The sequence below is a fragment of the Felis catus genome, chromosome B2 (genome assembly GCF_018350175.1).
Source record: "Felis catus isolate Fca126 chromosome B2, F.catus_Fca126_mat1.0, whole genome shotgun sequence".
Lineage (NCBI taxonomy): Eukaryota > Metazoa > Chordata > Mammalia > Carnivora > Felidae > Felis > Felis catus.
The window spans coordinates 6,681,017-6,701,208 of NC_058372.1; positions in this window are offsets into that span (position 1 = coordinate 6,681,017).

Genomic DNA, 20,192 nt, shown 5'->3' on the forward strand with positions numbered 1-20,192 from the left:
AAATGACCTTGTAATATGAACCATGGAAACCACATGTTTCAAAGTTAGTGAACTCTTCCAGAAAATGAAATATATGGCCAGGACCAGAGACAGGTGAATAGTACAGAGCTCTAGGTACTAAGAAATGAAGGTTTCTTCTCATTTCTCTCTTCCAGAAAAGGTAGCTGTTATGACAGTCGTAGGTTTTTACTACCATTTTATATCACTTGTTTAGTGAGGCTTGTGTAAGTTACAAGTGCAGATATGAGGCAAATTCAAACTGAATGTGTGCCAATGGTCCTATTTAAAATAGCAGGTAACATTTCAGAGGCACCTGGGTGGCTCAGTGAGTTGAGCATTTGACTTCAGCTCAGGTCACGATCTCACAGATGGTGGGCCCAAGCCCGCACTGGGCTCTGTGCTGACAGCTCAGGAGCCTGGAGCCTGCTTCAGGTTCTGTGTCTCCTTCTTTCTTTGCCCCTAACCTACTCGCATTCTGTCTCTGTCTCTCTCAAAAATAAATAAACACTAAAAAACTTTTTAAATAGTAGGTAACATTTAATATTCCTGTAGTCTTTGTGGTACTTGAGATATATTGATTCAATTTATCCTCCCCCAAGTCTTATTGGGTGGGTAAGAAGCATATTCATCTTATAGATTAAGAGACTGAAGAATAAAGAGATTATGTATCAGAGCCATCTTTAATAACTTAGCCTTAGATCAGTGGTCTTAACCATTACCTGGTAGAGTCTAAGATCACCAAACAATATTTGCTATGGCCTTTGACATTGTCTCTAGAGGCTGTAGATGACGTTGACACAAGATTAACAGCATCCTGTTTGCAAGACGTGGCTGTATTTACAGTGCGTGTGATAGACGGAATGTGTTAAGTTGGGGCAAACTTTGAAATTGTGTGGGTGGGATGTAGGCAGTTTGCTCCATTGGTTAGAAAGAGCTAAATTCTATTATACGTGCCAAGTACCGTGTTCACCGTCGACACATTTCCTACCAGGATAAGTTGCCTCACAGACTTCTTACTGCACAGTTTTTTACCTCTTTAACCAACCCAAGCTGGACCAAGAGGTAGGACACCAGACTCAGGGCTGTGAATCCAAAAGCTGATGAGGGAGCTGTGATGTGGCCTGGCTCACCAAAAATGAGCTCAGTAAGTGAGATTCTCTGAAAGTTGGAAATTCTAGCAGAACGAGTCATTTAGCAGCAGGAACCAAAGTTAAATATTGTAGAAATCGGCCTGGAAAGACCATGATGGACTTTGCCAAAGTTATGAGGTAACAGAAACTATGAGTAAGTGGAGGAATTAGGTAGAGAAAAAATATATAAAGTGAAGGCTAAGGAAACTTTTTTTTTCCTCCAGTAGGATATTAAAAGTGGGCATGTGGAGAGTATGCCATAATGTGGACACAGCAGGGTGTATAATAAAGGCTCTTAAATTATTGCTGTTGAGGACTCTAGATGAATTGTGCATCCCAAAATACCTTTGTTTAAAGACTCCATTGGAAGGTGGCCATCGTCAGTACTTCCTCTCCCTTTTTATTTGAGTTTGTTTGTTTCTCGTAAACGGAAGCTACCACCTAAGACGATAAAAACGGGTTCAGAATTGTTGAGAACCTGCCCTTATGGTCTTAGGCAGTAGCTTCTCGTAGTTATTATTGCACGACTCCTCCACATAAGAGTTAGCAACTCTGGGGTCGCCTGGATGGGTCAGTCGATGGAGTGTCCAACTTCAGGTCAGGTCATGATCTCACGGTTGGTGGGTTGGAGCCCCGCATCAGGCTCTGCACCTACAGAGAGGAATATGCTTCATGGTCTCTGTCTCCCCCGGTCTCTGTCTCCCCCTCTCTCTGTCCCTCCCCAGCTTGTGACCTCTCTCTCAAAAGTAAGTAAGCGTTACAATAAAAAAGTGTTAGCAACTCTGGGATAGAGTCAGCTACAGATTGGTCATTTCTTTGAATGGCACTGGCATGTGACAGTATTTACAGAAGCACTTTTTGTTATCCACTACTCGGGATCTGTGTGGACTTCAAAGAACAGAAAGCCAACCAAATTAGAATAATTATTAGCTGCAGAAATAATAAATAAATGTGCCTCTCGCATGAACTAGGTCTTAGATTTGGAACTGAAAGAGAAACGATTCTTATAATCATCTATTTATGGAAAAAACTGGAAAAATATTTGTACTGATTTTAATCTTTTTTTCAATTCTAACTTCTCCACAGTAAATTAAATAATTAAGCAGTAGCATTCATCTATTTTGTCAAAAATTATGCAACCGATATCTTATTTTTCTAACTGGTTCAGATGAATTTCCTAAATACTGTTACTAAATGCCAGTACCAATGTGTTATGTACTAAATTTTTTGTTCACCCTGACTTTTCTCCTTTTAGGAAGAGACACCCATGCTGTGTTCTCCAGATATTTTTGTTTGGTTGGTTGGTTGGTTGGGTTTGTTTTTTTCCTCATCTGGCAGTTAGCTGGTTATCTGAGGCATTCCTTTAGAGTTACTATACAAATTGTATCTAATCATGTCACCTAGAACTTGTTTTCATTCTGTTTTTATAGTTTTGTGACTAACAGCAGTCTAGCTTAGACACACCTAAGTCAGGAGTTGCAATATAAATATATGGTGGTTTAAAATTTATAAAGCATTTTAAAATGAATTGCTTGTTTTGTACTGCAATAGTTAAGTTTTGAAATGACAAAATCATTCATTACTATTTTTTTTCAGGTGTATTGTTACAGTTCTATTGCAATTGTTGCAAATGCAAACACAAACGGGCCAAATAATGAAGCAAATCTTAGATGACTGGAAACATCAACTGGCAGATCTGGCTTTAGGCAAGTTCAAAGGGGTGCTGCGTCTCTTACTCTGGAATTTTCTGGGTCCATCTTCTATGTGTTGGCTTTCTATGCAGATAAATTTTCCACATGGCAGCAAAAATTTCAGGTGATCAATGATCTCGCGTCTGCTCCCCTGACCATCAGCTGGACCTGACCAAAAGGCGTTCCTTCCCCTAGCATTGCACTGAAGCCCTCAACCACTCTCCCGCTAGACCAAAGTAGGTCAAGTGTGGACTCCTAGAAGAGTAGTACAGTGCCATCCTCTGAGTAGGTCTGGATTAGGCGCCTGTCACTAAAGCAGTCATTGTGAATCTGGGATGGCTTTAGGCTGAGTTGAGGAAACTATTCACTGGTGCACATGGGGAGTGGGAGGGTGGGCTCATGTCCATTGCTCAGCTGGTGTCCCATCAGAGAGGGGCAGCAGTGTGCTGAGTGGCTACATCCGTGACGTGTACTGGGGTCCAAAGTGTGATCTGAGAATGTGGCTGAGGTTTCTACCCTCCATTTTGAAGTGGTAAGACCCTGTGCAAGTTACTTCACATTCTCGAGACTGTTTCTTCACTCATAAAGAAGGCTAATACCATTTACCTATATCTTGGAAAGGAGGTAATGAATGTCCCCTGTGAAACAAGGAAATACTCCTTGTTTGTTTCTCCTTTACTCTCATGTCCTTACCACACTTGACTCTGACTCCAGATGTGTGGGTTTCTGTGACATCCGCTGGTGAATTATGAATCAATTCAATTGGGACAGTATCTGGAGTCCATGTCGGATCCCACCCATCAAGTGCTCGGTCCCACAAGAGTGCCCCCTCCCTGCCCCTGAGGACACCAATCACAAGACACAGGGTGTCACCTGTATTTCTGACAGAGTGTATATCGGGGTCCCAAACCCTCCCCCGGCTTCAAATTTGCTAGAATGCCTCAAAGTACTCAGGGAAACACTTACATTTACTGGTCCATTATTAAGACTATAACATAGGCTAGAGAGAGAGACAGCCAAGTGGAGGGCTACCTGGAGCAGGTATGTGGGAAGCTTCTATGATCTCTCTGGATACCTTTCTCCCCATACTCCACGCGTTCCTGAACCTGCAAGTTCTTCAAACCCATATACTACTGAGATTTTAGGAGGCCTCCTCAGTAGGCATGACAGATAATTAACCCAACGTCCAGCCCCTCTCCTCTTCCCCGAGGATGGGGAATTGGCCCGAAAGTTCCAAATTTCTAATCATGGCTTGGTCTTTGTACTAGCCAGCCCCCATCTTGAAGGTGGGACCCGCCAAGAGCTTCCTCACTAGAACAAAAGATAATTTTATCACCCAGGACGTTGCAATTATTTAGAGAACTCTGTGTCGGGAACCAGGGTCAAACGCCAAATACAGGTGCCTCCTGCATCTGAACTTTTCAAAAGTTCGCTTTTAGGAAAAGACCTGCTTTGGTGTGTTGTAGTTAACCAAAAGAAATCAAGGAAGATTTTTGCTTTTCCACAAAAAGGTGAAAAGCAAAAATACCAATCTGTGTCTGTTCTGCAGCAAACTGATATATCAGCAGCACACTCTGAGTGGTGAGAGGGGCCCCCTGGACCTCCTTCCTCTGGAGCCACACTCATATCAGCATCAAGCTGTCCTAGCTGTGAACTGTGTCTGGGAGCATCTGGGCTTTATTTTGGTTGACTTTGTGCACCCGTTAGCAAGATGGGTCCGAAGGTATCAGAGAAGTCCAAAAGATGCCATTTTGGGGGGCTCTGGGAACACTCAAAAATTTTCTACATGAATGAGTGATAATTGCTCTTCTCTTAAAGTCATTTTGGCTTATGAAAGGTTTCATGGGAACACTCTACTTTTGGATGGTGGAGGGAAACCTGCATTAGAATAAAGGCTCTTCCTGGGGCTTTTGCAACTTAGGAAATTACAAGGGTTTTAGGAGCTCTGTGCCAGGAACTGGGGGCAGAGGCCAAAATATGTATTTTCTATTTGTTCACATCTGCCAATTTTGTAAACCATTGTGTGCTATGAAAAAATGTGTTAGTTTACTATAGTTGAGGTTGTGGCTATCTATATAAATGAAGATTTTTTTTTAATTTTTTAACGTTTATTTATTCTTGAGAAACAGAGAGTGACTGAGCATGAGCAGGGGAGGGGCAGAGAGAGAGGGAGACACTGAATCAAAGCCCACTCCAAGCTCTGAGCTGTCAGCACAGAGCCCTACTCTGGGCTGGTGAACCTTGAGATCGTGACCTGAGCCGCAGTCGGACGCTCAACCAATTGAACCACCCAGGCGCCCCAAGATTTTTTGAGCATAAAGGTATAATAAAACTTTTCATATTTAATAAGAACTTTGAAGCTTTAAGAATTTCTTCTAAGAGAATCCAGGGCTTGTGTACACATTCGATTTCACCAGGAGTTTCTAACGTGTTTTGTAACAAAGTGCAAAGATTTGTAATAGCATTTACTGAGATACAGATGATTCCGTAGTCAAAATATTTGGGAAATGTTAAATTAAACAAAAATAAATTGATGTCTTTGCAATAAGACTTTTCAGAATCTTTCATCTGCTAATAATAAATGTGAATCTTTAAGACTTATACTATCGCAGAATTTGTCATGTAAAGCCCATCACAAGATCATTGGGAAGGGATGAAACCTTAGAAAAGCAGGTATCAATCATGGTCATTCCAACCCCCTCACCCCGGCTCAGCGGGCATTTGGCAGCGTCTGGGGACACTTTTGAACGCCACAAATGACTGGGTGCCACTGTCATCTAGTGGGTAGAGTTTGGGGAAGCTGTTAAACATCCCACAATCCACAGGACAGCCCTCCACAACAAATAATCATCCAGCCCCAAATGTCAACAGCTGAGAAAGCGTGCTTTAGACTAACGTTATACGAAATTAACTTTGGGAAACACTGATTTGTATCGCCGATGACAGATTTTCTAACTCCAAAGAATAGTATCCGGTTTTCAAATGGCTCACCATCAACTTGACCTTTACTTAGTACGAGGACATACACCCTGGTAATTCAAGTGTACCAGAAACAGAGCAAAGTTAAATCCTAAATTGTGTACAAAATATGCCCAACAGTGCTGCTGCTATACATTATATTTATTAAAATGATTGAAAACTTTGTCGTTAGGCTGAAACCTTTCTCTGTCATCACACATTTTTGTATGGAATTAGTCCAATCATGCATGTCAAAAGGAGCTACTGCGGAAGTTAGTGGTATAACCAGTGACAGCTCATGTTTGAAAACCACTTGATCCTTTCTAAACAACTCTTACATCTCTGTTCCTATTCTTTTCATCGTCATCCTTAATATAAATTCCTCTAAAGAAGAACTTTTTAAATAGGTTCCTACAATTTGGCTGAGTCCTGAAAACATGATTGAATGGTTCAACTAGGAAGTTTTCCTTTGCCCTATAAACTCCTGTTTGATAGTCTTGCCCATTGCTCTTGCTTGAGACTTTAGTTTATATTAATTTTTAAAATATTAGTTAATACTATATAATATTAAGAATAAACACCTGATGTCAAAACAAAGTTCTCTGGGATTCAATCTAATAGAGTAAAATAATAAACTTTTGGGATGCTGGGTGGCTCAGTCAGTTAACCATCAGACTCTTGATCTCAGCTCAGGTCTTGATCTCAGGATTGCGTGTTGGCTTCCACACTTGGCATGGAGCCTACTTAAAAAAATTGCTGAAAATAAAATTTTAAGAAGAAAGGTGAATGGATTCAGGGGAGATGAGTCAAAACTGAAACTTGCAGAAAACTCTATGTGAGTAGATGTCCCTGCCTGGAAGATGCCCTGATACTATAATACTACAATTAGTTTGTGATTATTGATACAGTCTCTGACCATCGTCTCTTAGAAATTCCTACTGTAACATAGAGAGATATAAACCTAGAGCCTTGAAGACAAACAAGAAAACAACAACAACAACAACAACAACAACAAAAACACAAAGTTTTTAAAGTCCCATGACATCTCGGATTTTGTCCTCATCTTTCCAAAGTCAAATCACACAGGGAACCCGAGGTAACAGCAACATTTTACACACAAAACAGCTGAAGTCTAAAGTACTTGACCAACTAAAGTGTCACAGTCAGATCTAACATACTCTGCTGGTAATCAGTCACACCTCTTTCAGTAAATGTATTTGCCTTCATTATGGAATTCCTAGAGCAGGAGTCCAGTCTAACTGATGACATTTTTCAAGAAAGCTGTTGGTCTCTGCCTCCTCACATTACCAAGTAGAAGGGTAAATACATGTCAAATACGATCATTAACCACTCTGATTTCTTTCTCTCTCTCTCTCTCTCTCTCTCTCTCTCTCTCTCTCTCTCTCTCCCTCTCTCTCTCTTTTCCCTAGAAGAATTGTCTGGTTAGCAATAACAATGGGTCATGTGAGGTAACTGGTCTAATAAGGAAGTAGGGTAGCTTGTGCATGTCCCCGTGATGTAGTGGAAATTCCCCAACATTGTAATTTAGTAAGGCAAAGGTACCTGGCTCAAACTTACATGATTTGCTGTATCCAGCTTTTGTTTGCTAACCTGAAAGGACAACAGTGATGTAATGTTATTTTCCTTATCTCTTGACTTTCTAAATGCTCTGTAGGTAGGTAGTCTCAGTCTCAGGGAATGAGAAGAGGAAATCCCATAATTTGTTTTACTTAATCTAGTTTCTTTACCTGTTTACAAAGATATCTATCTATCATCTATGTCTATCTCTCTCTATCATCTATCTTTCATCTATCTCCATTTTATAAAAAGAAATGTAGGGTAAATGTATTATCAATAAATAATGTCAATTTCATTCCTAATTAATATTTTAATATATTTCTCTTCAATATCTGGACACTTTTTCAGATGGAATCTCTCAAAATTTAAATCGATGGGTCTAATTATTAATCTGAAAAAGGCATAATAAGAACACTGTTTGCCCTAGGTTTTCAGAATTTGGGAACACACTAGAATGTGTATATACTATGACGACCTTCTTCGCCTGGAAATTAAATCAAACAATTACAGCTTTAAAGATCTGGCAGGAAGTCATTTTTCACTTCTGGCTTTTTAGAAGAAGCTGTTTGGGACGGCAGGAAAAGCTGTTTCTAGAATCATATGTAAGACTAACACTGGCCAAAATAATAGTCACGAGGCACTGTGCCATGTCATTTACAAGCCCTGTAACAATGAGATGGGCTAGATGACATTGTGATCTCTATTTTCTTGATAAGAAGACTAAATCAGTTAACTCAGGGCTGCACAGGTAGGAAGTGGTGTTCAAACCCAAGTCTGTCTGCTTCCAGTTTTAACTTTTAACCACTAAGCTGACCTGGGTTTACATTCCAGTGCCCCCGTTTTAAGGTATCATGTCCACAAATTATGCCAACTCTTTCAGCCTCCACTTCTTCATTTGTACAAAAGGATGTAATGTCGACTCGTCTAAATGGTTATTTTCAAGATAAAACACCAACATAGAATAATGATTCATAACTCATTCCTCAGAACTTAATCAAAACAGAGAAATTGGTGTAGAAAACAATTAGCCGTAAATAGAGTGGTTCTCACCCCTGGCTGCACCTTAGCATCTTCTGGGGAAGTTCTAAGAAGTACTAGTACCTATGAGGAAGGCATGTAAGTGGGACACTGGTGATGTTCTGTTTATCAGAACACGGGTGTGTTCATTTTGTGATAGATAACTCCTTAAGTTGTACATTTATGAGAGTAGCATTCTTCCGTGCACACATTTTACTTCAACTAAAATGGATATATTTTTTAAAAATATGACTTCCCAGGTCTCACCCTTTAGACATTCTGATGTAGTAGCTCTATAGAGCAGTGTAAACATCTTCTATAGGATTTATTTAACACAGTTTATCTAAAAACTCTTGGTGGTGTTAGTACGCAGCCAACATTGAGAACTATTGTTCAAGAATCCAACCTTAGGAGATTTAAGGAAGGCATGTTTTATGACTAACTAGGTAATTTCTGCCAAATTTAAAAGTCTGAGTTAGTGTACAATAATTAAGTATAGAGAACAGGAATTAGTACCTTTGTTTCATGTAAGGATACTTCCCCACAATGGGAATTGCAGTATGCAGTAAAAAATCTATTGGGGCGCCTGGGTGGCTCAGTTGGTTAAGCATCCGATTCTTGATTTCGGCTCAGGTCAGGATCCCAGGGTCATGCGTTCAAACCCCATGTTGGGCTCTGTGCTGGTTGTGGAACATGCTTAAGATTCTCTCTCTCTCTCTCTCTCTCTCTCTCTCTCTCTCTCTCTCTGCCCTTCTCCCCAACTTGTGCACGTGCACTCTCTTTCTCAAAAGAAAATTACAAAGAACTATTAATTGCCTCAGAAAAACACTTTCAATTCTTCATCTTTCCTTCTTTGAGCATTTCTATGAACATCCATTTTATTAAACCATCCTGCTCATTTTGAACCTGTTTATTTGACAAAACTTATATAGTTGCAAAACAAGGAAAATAAATTTGTAAATTAAAGTGTCTACTCCTCCCAGGTGCCCACAAATGCAATTTAATCAAACATGCACAAATGCCCAGTAAAAAGGAATAGATAAGATTATGATGTCTACATTTTTCCTCCCAACAGACATAATCATTGTATTTGGCCCTTGTTATTGGACATTGGTCTTTTAGACCATGTTATCATCATTTGTATCTTCTCCTTAGCTGCACGTGCACACACGTGCACACACACACACACACACACACACGAGTTTGTTCACATGTGCAATTATAGCACATGGTTTATAAAAATATAAACAGTTAACTTTAAAACTTCAAATTAAGCAGTCCATTCATTGTGCTGGGATATTTCAAAATTGTCTAGAAAAAACAAAATTGTCCAGTAAATGTCAAAATTCATCTAGTATGCGGTGAAACTTTAGGTATTTATTGTGTATACTCAAGGAACCTCTGCCTTGCTTTCACAGGGTAAGGTGTCACTTTCCTCTTAATTGAGTTGATGGTCTTGCTTTTAGTAATAATTCTTTGTTCATCCAGGGCCTAGCTAATTAATAACTGGGGCCTAGCTAATTAATAACCGAGAGCTTTTGCACATCCTCCTAGTGAGAAACCATTCGTGTCATTGACTAAGCCAGCAGAGTATGATGAGTTAAACACAAACACAAATGAGTTATCAGAAGGGTAAACTTACTCAGTGCCATATTTTTCCAAAGCATAAGCATCAGGTGTTAAGTACACTTAAAGAATGCATAGGCTTATCGATTACATTCGCCAATGGGAGAAACTAAGAAAAGGACTGAGGAAGGAAATCTTCAGCCTGATGCCCATTGGGAAAACCACGGTGTGGATATCAACTCCATCACATTTCCATTTGATGGGCTTTAGGCATCCATAGATCTATTATACTCACAAAGCTTCTGAAAAAAAAGAAAGAAGAAAGAAAGAAAGAAAGAAAGAAAGAAAGAAAGAAAGAAAGAAAACTTACAAAGGTAAAAGCGGCTGAAGATATTGAAAAACAGAGATTATTCAGTATTAAACCATCTGCAGTATTAAAGGTTGGAAATACAAATAGATGTCACCGAAGCTAGCATACTAATGTAAGATTTATGCTGTCGATTACCATTTGCAATTAAGTATGATGTGCAAATACCATGGAATTATTTGTTTCAGTTGTAAGAAAGAGAAAAAAAAAGAGAGAGCATTAATTTTTGGCACTTCTTAAATTTAATTATAGTTGGTGTGCTGGAAAGAAAAATGAAAAAATCCGTTCTCTGTATTAGCAGAGAAAGAGCTAATATCTGTCAGTGAATGGCATTGTGATTTTTATACATGTCTCCGCTCTGGCTTCATTCACAGATTGCACAGATATTACTTAAATAAGACTTCAACAGAGAACATGGGTTTTTGAAAATGAAGATTGGTCTCCAAGCTGTGGTTGCCAGGTAATGGATTAACAAGCTGTCAGTGTGAAATCCATTCATTTCTTCTTATCATTCAGGAAGCAGGTGTCCTGTCACTGTCCACTGACTTACAGATTTTCATGGAAAGGTAGAGGCATCACAGTGGCAGGGCCAGCTTTTGTTTATATGTAATAATATTCTGTCCATGGTGTCTGACCTATGTAGCACCTGTATTATTTTAATCTATGTGTCATTGGCACGTTTGTGTGTTTTTATTTTGTTTTCTTAACAATATGATGGTGTTAAATTTGAACATAGGAAATGTCCATCCTGTAGTTCCAAAATGAACAAGTATTGACCATTTCACCGTTTCACATGGTCCAATCTATTGTTAATTTACTTATGGATGAGGGAAGGTGAGAATTTTATAGCTGGTCGTAAAGGAAAGAAGACGTGTGTGTGTGTGTGTGTGTGTGTGTGTGTGTGTGTGTATTTACTGAGAGTCTGCTATGTGCTAGGCCTGGTCCTATGCACCAGACATACATACGACAAGCAACCAGATAAAGCCTCTGATCTAATGTATGCCCATGGGAGACCGACAATAAACAAAGGTCATTCCAGATAAGTGCTATGGAAAACAGACTATTCGGTGAAAGCAACTACAGATAGACCATGGGCATTGGGGGCAGCTGTTTTAGATAGGGATATATTCTGCCTTCAGGATATGAGAACTGAACAGAACCTGAAAACAGAGACTCAGTCTTGCAAGGAACTGTGCTCCGTGTTAGTGGGCTAGCAAGTGGGAAGGCTCTGAGGAAGAGCGCCCGGCTGGGCTGAAGCGGAGCGGCGTGGCCAGTGTCCCCAGAGCAGAGTGAGCGGAGGGGACAGTGGTAACAGATGAGGTCAAAAAATTCTAGGCCAGCGAATGAGACCGCCAAGGAGCCGCCAGTGAAGTAGAAAGGAAACCAGAGAAGTTTGTCATCTGTGAAGCCAAAATTGAAAAAGGAAAAAGCAGTCCAGAAGGGAAGGGCTGGTCACCTTTGTCAAGTGACCCCAGAGAGGTCAGAAAAGGTGAGGGCTTAGAATTGACCACTGGATTAATTTTCGAATGATGATCAATTACTGTGGATGGTTATGAAGTAAGTCATTGCCCATTAACGTTTTTTCCTATTTTTTTTTTAAAAATAAGGTGTAATTTACACAGTAGAATTTGTTCTTTTTAGTATAAGGTTAGCTAAGTTTTGAGAAACTTTTTAGCAGCAGCATACTCAATACATACAAGTTTCCATCAAAACGCCCAGTTCCCAGTGCCTCTTTATAGTAAACGCCATCCCCAGACCCAGTCATGGATCTGTTTTTTGCACCTTTACTTTTACAAGTATGTCAGAGATAAGGAATTTACACAGTATGAGCTTCTAAAATCTGCTTGCATTTGGCATAAAGCAGGTTGAGATTCATCAGGTTGTCTCATGGATCAGGAGATGCTCCGTTCACTGGTGCGTAGCATCCATTGGGTGCGTAAACTACAGTTTGTTACCCATCCCCGTGGAAGGTTGGTTCCAGTTTGGGGAGATTACAAATGAATTCATTATAAGTATTCACATAGAATTTTTGCATGTGTGAACACAGGTTTTCATTTCGTTTGTATAAATGCCAAGGCAGCAGCATGCTGGGTAATATGGTAATTGCATGTTGAAGTTTATATATATATATATATATATATATATATATATGTGTGTGTGTGTATATAAATATATATATACACACATATATAGATATACACACTAGTATATATATAAAGATAATATATATTATGTATATTATATATATAAACATAATATATATTATATATATAAACTAGTTTGTATGTATATATATATTATATATTATATATATAAATCTAAACTGTTTTCCAAAGTTATTGAACCAATTTTCGTCCTAAAAGCAAGATAAGAGAGTTCCACTGGTTCCAGTTTTTTTCTTCCTTTCTTTATTGTAATTTTATTCTAAAATGTGGTGCATCATTGTGGTTTGAACTTCCATTTCTCTAATGATTATTGATATTGAGCATATTTTCATGTACTTATCTGCCATGCTTACTATCTTTCTTTGGCGAGCTCTCTCTTCAAATAGTTTGTCCATCTTGTAATTGGGTTGTCTGTCTCCTCAGTATTGAGTTATGAATGTTCTCTGTGCATTCTGCGTATCAGGTTTTTATCAGATATATGCTTTGCAAAGATTTTCTCCCCAGGCTGTGGCTTGTCATTTCCTTCTCATAATGGTGTTTTTCAAAGCAAAGGGGTTTCTCAGTTTGATGAAATCCAATATATTACCTTTTCTTGCCACACCTAAGAAATATTTGCCTAATTAACCCAAGTTGACAAAAGTTTTGTCCTATATTTTTTCTAGAAGTTTTATAAGAGTGAATGTTACATTTATGAACATTGGATTTTGTAGGACAGAAGTCACTGGTGACTTGTGCTTCAGTGTTAATTTATGCAAAGACCTAGTCAGGATAAGTGGGAAAAAAATGAAGGAAAAGAACATTGAGACCATCTTTGTAGACTTGTACTACAGACAGTAAGTGAAAATTGTGAGGTTTCAGCTGGAGGGAAACCTTGTAGGTGAAGTATGATGGTTGGTTATTGTAGGTAAGCAAAATTCAACGCATTGGCTTGTGTATCTACAAATTAAAATGGTACAAATTGAGACAAATCAGAGAAGGGCAAATCCAGTGAAACCTCACTCAGTAGTGGGTTAAAAGCTCCCAGCACAGAGACTGGTTATTTAAGATGAAAATAGCAGGGTTTCTAGGGCAAGTAAGGATAAACTTCTATGCTTTCTGCATTAGAGCCAGTGAAATGTTTGGCTTGGAAAAACTGAAAAGAGGTGGGAAAAGAATTTCAATTTGACCTTAAACTCAGCAACTTGTCTGGTTGAATCTTTTTCCATGGATTAAGCAAGAGAGAATTAGGGAGTGGGGGCGTCTTTTCCCCGGGCAGAACCACAGTGGGTTTCACATTTCCTGGGCTCTCTTAAGATTTCCTTTTAAGCACAGTCTGTTTACACAGTGACCTCAGTGACTTTGGTACATTCCCTACAGCCCTGGCATTCTCTGTGCCCAGATCCCAGGAGGTATAGGTAGTGAGTCAGGGGTGGCGGTGATCACATGCACAGTGGGCAGGTTGGAAGTGGAAGCTGGAAGAAAAGTCCTTTTAGGAAAGGCCACTTTTTAGTTGCGAAATATTCTTTAGGTCTCAAAGTGAAAAGAGAGAACACAGTTACGAAGTCCCAGAATTCCATGGTACTCAGACTCATACAGAGGATTTGATTTCTAGAACTAGATTCGATGGCACAAAGCAGTATTTGGGCTTTCTGGAAGCAGAGTCCTGAATCTTGCCTCCATGGTCCATCAGACTGACACGGAGATGCACACACATCTGTTGTGTGTCCGCAATGCAGTTACTGACCCGTCAAGAGGAAACCTAGGCATTTATTGTTGACGTATTCAAAGAATTAGGAATAAAGTGTTGAACTTTCATGGCAGTTGTAATTCTTTTTTGTTTGCTTGTTTATTTTGTCCTAAAATCCATGGTTCCTTTCCAACTAGAAAGAAACATATGACAGGGCTAAGATGAACTAAACCTGAAATAATCTATTTCTGTGAAATACCCAGTTAAGCATTACAAAGCATATTATGGGAACTTTCCATGGACTGAGCTGTAAGTGAAAAATACTATAGATAGCACAAGTGTCATAACGGTCTTTGTGTGTGTCCATGGGCCGACAAAGAACCAAGAAAGGAATGGCTTTATTCCCCAGAGTAGTGGGAATGGCTTTTCACTGCAATTTGAAAAAGAACACAGATCTTAGTGGTTAACGTTCCTAGTTTTCATTTCGTTTATGTCAGGACCAGTGAAAAAATTAACAATAAGAACCGCACTTTTATGGCTTTTTAGGTCAACAATGTGCAAATTATATTATGCCCGATTTATACATGAAACTAATAGACTCAGCAGTCCCGAGTAACTCACTGACATCCCTATTACTGTATATAAACAATAGAGACGAAGTATTTATCATCCTTCAATACAGAACAGTTCTGAGTTTCTCCTCTTTGCCTCCTTTCTTTTACAGGATCTTCTGGTCTAAAAGCTACAGAACTGGACCCAGCTCAATTTGAGGACCTAGAACCAGTCCACTTCTGCCAGTACAATCATTGTCACATTTTCTCCAAATCCAGTTTAGATCACAATTACAAATTATTTTTTACGATCATTTCCTATATACCAGAAGGTGCTCAATAATTTGAGTGAATTTTCATTTCCTTAATCCTCATAAAGTAGATAATACTTTTATCCATGTTTTACACAGGAGAAGTAGGTTTGGGGAGGAAAAAATCACCTTCCAAAGCTCTCCTACAAATTATGTGAAGAAGTTGTGTCTTGAACCCAAGTACTCTTGACGACAGGTTCTTAACCACTAAGTCATCGATACCTACTTAATAAGAAAAAGTCCATATTTGAACAAGAAAATCCCCATTATGGTGACAGGAGAAAAGACTCGTAGCCGGAAGTCTACCATTCCAATGACGGTCATTCCCAGTCTGTGTTTTCAGAAGACTATTGCCAGAGATTATTTGGATGAAGAATGTGTAGAGAATCATGGCCTGAAGCTACATGTGAGTTTAGCTTCAAGCTAAAATCGGCCAAATGTCTCAGAAGAGACATAGTCTGGCCACTTGCTAAGATGTACACCATCCACAAGCTCTGGCTTTTCAATTGTACTACGATAAGCATCATTGCTTTTAGAGGAGCACCCAGAGTCTTGAGGACCCCAGATACTGTTTCTGCCACCTTCGAACCGAAGAGTGTGCGTGCCCTTATGGGAATGCTCGGGGGACTGCCTCAATCCTCATGACATTTAGCCAAGTCATTCTTATTAGCTCATGAAATCAACATGTTTCGGCGGACAACGTTTTGTTTAGTTTAGTTTTGTTTTGTTTTTAACTGAATTAGTGAAAACATGTTTTTAAGTAGACCCCATGCCCAACGTGAGGCTCAAACTCACACCTCTGAAATCAAGAGTCATAAGCTCTACCAACTGAGGCGGTCAAGTGCCCCAGGAAACAAAGTCTTCCTTTGTAAATTTCAAATAATATAATCAAACAGGTATGCAAGTGAAAGAGCATTGGTAAAAGGGGAAATTAAGCTGTGATATGTTGTATGTTTGCTTTGGAGAGGTAACTAGAGCCAAATGATCAGGGCTGCAGGAATTGAGGGAAAGTCTATGTATTTGTATGGCAAGTGTGATTATATATCGTCACCTGCTCTTCACCCAATGTGTATTTACCTTCCGTTCATGCTGTCTGCACTAAGTCATTTCAATGTTTGTTATAGCTATTATTTTATTAGATTATTTTATGAAATCATATAGCACAGTGCATATATAGACACATTTTTATTATAATTATATATGCCTTGTAGATATTATTGTGTGATAATATACTATATAATATAATAATGTATATTGATGTTTGCTAGCTTGATATGGCATAGAGAATTCAATGTCAGAAAGATTGTGGGGAAGTTATTCCTTGCAATAGACATTCAGATAATTTTCAGCTCTGTGGCTGGCAGGGACCTTTTGTTATCAAACACATCAAAACTTTGGGGCACCTGGATGGGCCAGTCGGTTAAGCATCTGACTCTTGGTTTCAGCTCAGGTCATGATCTTACGGTTTTGTGGGCTCAAGCCCCATGCCAGGCTCTGCGCTGACAGTGCAGAGCCTGCTTGGGATTCTCTGTCTCCCTCTCTCTTTGCCCCTACCCCAGTAGTGCTGTCTCTGTCTCTCTCAAAATAAATAAACTTAAAAAAAAAAAAAAGAAACAACTTACTATAAATACATCAAAGCTTTGCTTCCAGGAAGGATAATCTTCTCCGTGTTCGCTCCCTGAGTCAGACTTTCAATGCTTTTTTCATTGAAAGTGATTACTCTAAATTAATAAAGAGAAAATGTGCCCCTCTTTTCCTCCCTCCCTCCCTTCCACTCTCCTTTTCTGGCCTCCCACCCTCTCACCTTCCTAACTCCTCCCTTCCAATGTTTGTACTTCAGGAAAATAAATCTTTGGCAAAATAGTAAATAAACAATTTTTCTTTGGCATACTGTTTGTGACTCACAGGTCTCCATCTGTAAAGTTAAATATTTACAGCATTGACACAACAGGACACATTTTCCCATCAGTTTCTTCCCCCCACACCGCGCCCCCCACCACCCCGCCGACTCCGAATTCCAAGAGGAGCCTTGACATGAAATCTCCACTTTGGAAAGAAAACCCACTCCAAGAAATATGCTAACAATCACCCCTTTGTTTGCATTCTACTCAATGGCTTACATAAATATTCACAATTCTCCTAGGTGCTCCCTCCTTCCTCATGGGGTCAGACCACACTCACTCCAGAGGGCAGTATTAGGGATTGATGAGTAAGACAAGAGAAGGTGGGGTGTTTGAAACCCTCAGCACATGGTGGAGAGGGGACACAAAATAGAAATGTCTCTGCATGTGCACGGATTAAAGAGCCTTAAGGAAGAACACAAGGATGCTTCTCTCTGAATCAACTCCAAAGATATTCTTAAGTAAACTTTCTGGAAAAATAAAGAATAACATTTCACATTTTAAAAAATTCTGCTCTATTTATTGATTCTTACATTTTTGGTAATTTCTTAAGATTATCATCCACATTGACACATGTGTTGATTTTCCAACTCTAAAACAATTATTTGTTCTTCAGCAAAAATGATGGCCTGTGTAGGCAATTGGGTCTCTTCCTAGTAGCACCTGACAATCATTTGTCCTGTTCTTTCTGGTCTTCATCGTTCGATTTCCTCATATGAGCTGCTTCCTCTCACGCCTCCTCATTATCGCACGAAGGGATGTAAATTGTCCCTGTGTAACCTAGTATTTCCCAAATCCATTCCAACAAAAGGAACTTTCATTTAATTTGTTGGTGCTTCTCAAAACTAGGATTCCGTTCCAAAAGTGTTTAGGAAAATTCTGGATTAAATAAAATTAAGCAGTCTTCTTTTTTGTTTTTATTTTTAATGGTTATTTATTTATTTTTGAGGGGGGAGAGAGAAAGAAAGAGAGCCAACGGGGAGGGGCAGAAAGAGAATCCCTAGCAGGCTCCACGCTGTCAGCACAGATCCCCACACGGGGCTCGAACCCACAAACCATGAGATCATGATCTGTGCCAAAATCAAGGGTCTGAAGCCCAACTGAGCCACCCAGGCACTCTTGGTTTGTTTTCTTAAAGGAAAAAAATCAACATCATTTTTATTGCAGACTGTAACTATTCAAATCACCTTGACCAATTTGACAACTCCTTTAATTATAAATTCCCTACACTGGAGATAAAAGTATTTTCAGGGAATATATATTTAAAATGAGATGGGAAAGCCCTGGTGGCTCCATTGGTTAAGCATCTGATTCTTGATTTCGGCTCAAGTCATGATCTCACAGTTCATGGGATCAAGCCCTGCATGGGGCTCTGTGTTCACAGTGTGGAGCCTGCTTGAGATTCTCTCTCTCCTTCTCTCTCTCTCTGCCCCACCCCCACTCTCAAAAATACATAAACATTAAAAAAAATAAAAAGATGAAACAAGATAGTCAATAGTGCTTCCGTATCATTGGTTTATGGTTCATAAATGTATCTTATGTAAATGAAATGATTTCATGAGAAGAAGCAAATGAAGATAACCCTTCCTCATCATTTATGACAATGAGATGTGGTTACCAAATACTGTTGCCATGATCCTTGGATGTATACAGGATGTTTCAATTCCAGCCTGGCCCTGGCAGGGACTCAAGGGCTGGCCCCAACAGCTTTGACTGTGTCCTGAACACCAGTCTTAGAGTTGAAGTTCTTAAAAATGACTCAGCTCAAGGAAATTGTTAGCACTCTCAGGTCATGAAGTATTTTAGTTCTGTGAGAAAACATAAGTAATCACTGTGGGTTTTTTTTTTTTTAAGAATTTTGTTTATATTCAAAATGGGTTTCACCAAAGTGAGTATTACAAGTACGTACAGGCAAACCATAAGAAGCTCTTAAATACAGAGAGCAAACTGAGGGTTGATGGTGGGGGGGGGCGGGGAGAGGGGAAAATGGGAGATGGGCATTGAGGAGGGCACTTGTTGGGATGAGCACTGGGTGTTGGGTGTAAGAGATGACTCATGGGAATCTACTCCTGAAGCCAAGAGCACACTGTATTCACTCTATGTTAGCTAATTTGACAATAAATTATATTAGGAAGGAAGGAAGGAAGGAAGAAATGCCTGGGTGACTCAGTCGGTTAAGAGTCTGACTTCGGCTCAGGGCATGAACCCACAGTTCATAAGTTCGAGCCTGTGTCAGGCTCTCTGCTGTCAGCACAGAGCCGGCTTTGGATCTTCTGCCTCCCTCTCTCTCTCTCTGCCCCTTCCCCACTCATGCATGCATGCTCTGTTCTCTCTCTCTCTCAATAATAAACATTTAAAAAAACAAATACATAAATACATAAAAAGTGTTAAAAGGCTTACAACAACAGCTACAAAAAAGTCAGGTCTCTGCATTACCTGCCCATGCCCCCGTCCCAGAACCATGATAGATTCTGTTGCTATTTCTTCTGGTGTATTTTGTCGTATATTTATGTAATATGCTTGTTTTGCTAATTCCAAATCCATTGTTTTGTTATTGAGGTATAGTGAACACACAACGTTATATTCGTTTCGGGTGAACAATATAGTGACTCAACGATCTTACCGGTTTGAATTTGGCAGGTTTCTTTACAACCAGATTTCTCAGAGCCTTCCGTGAGTGTGTGAATTACAAAGCTCCAACAAAGAAATACCATAAGCATTCATTGTTTTGTCTTTCTCCAGAAAACAGTTGGCAGGGCATTTTTAAAGTCTCAGCTCAGCCAGGCACTAGGCTCGGCAGCTCAGCCGAATATTCTAGAACCAACTTTCAGTCACGGCTCAGGTATAGGCAAAAGTCATGGAGTGTGACTGTCTCTTCTATTCAGTGATGGTACAGACAACCAGAGTCATATTTCTTTTGTTTGATGTTTCTTCCTAGCTCCCAGGACTCATTCTGCAATATTTCAAAAGGTCAATGACCTAAATATTGTCTGTTATCATCCCAGCCACTCATTAGGATGAGTTTGGTATTATATGTTGGAAAAAAATATAAAATATAAGAGGTAATATCAAAGAAGGCCTTAGAATTTGCAAGAATGTTTGACATAAATAACCCAAATAAAATCATCTTATCACCTCTTAAATTGAGCCCGTTTCCCAGTTATTTCGAGGGACATGTTTTCAATGCCAGGTAATCTGCAGCAAAAAGGAGGAACACGGAATCTCCTAGGAGCCTTGAGTATGTGGCCTGAAGCAGGAAGTTTAAAAAGCCAAAGAGAATCCATCCAGAGA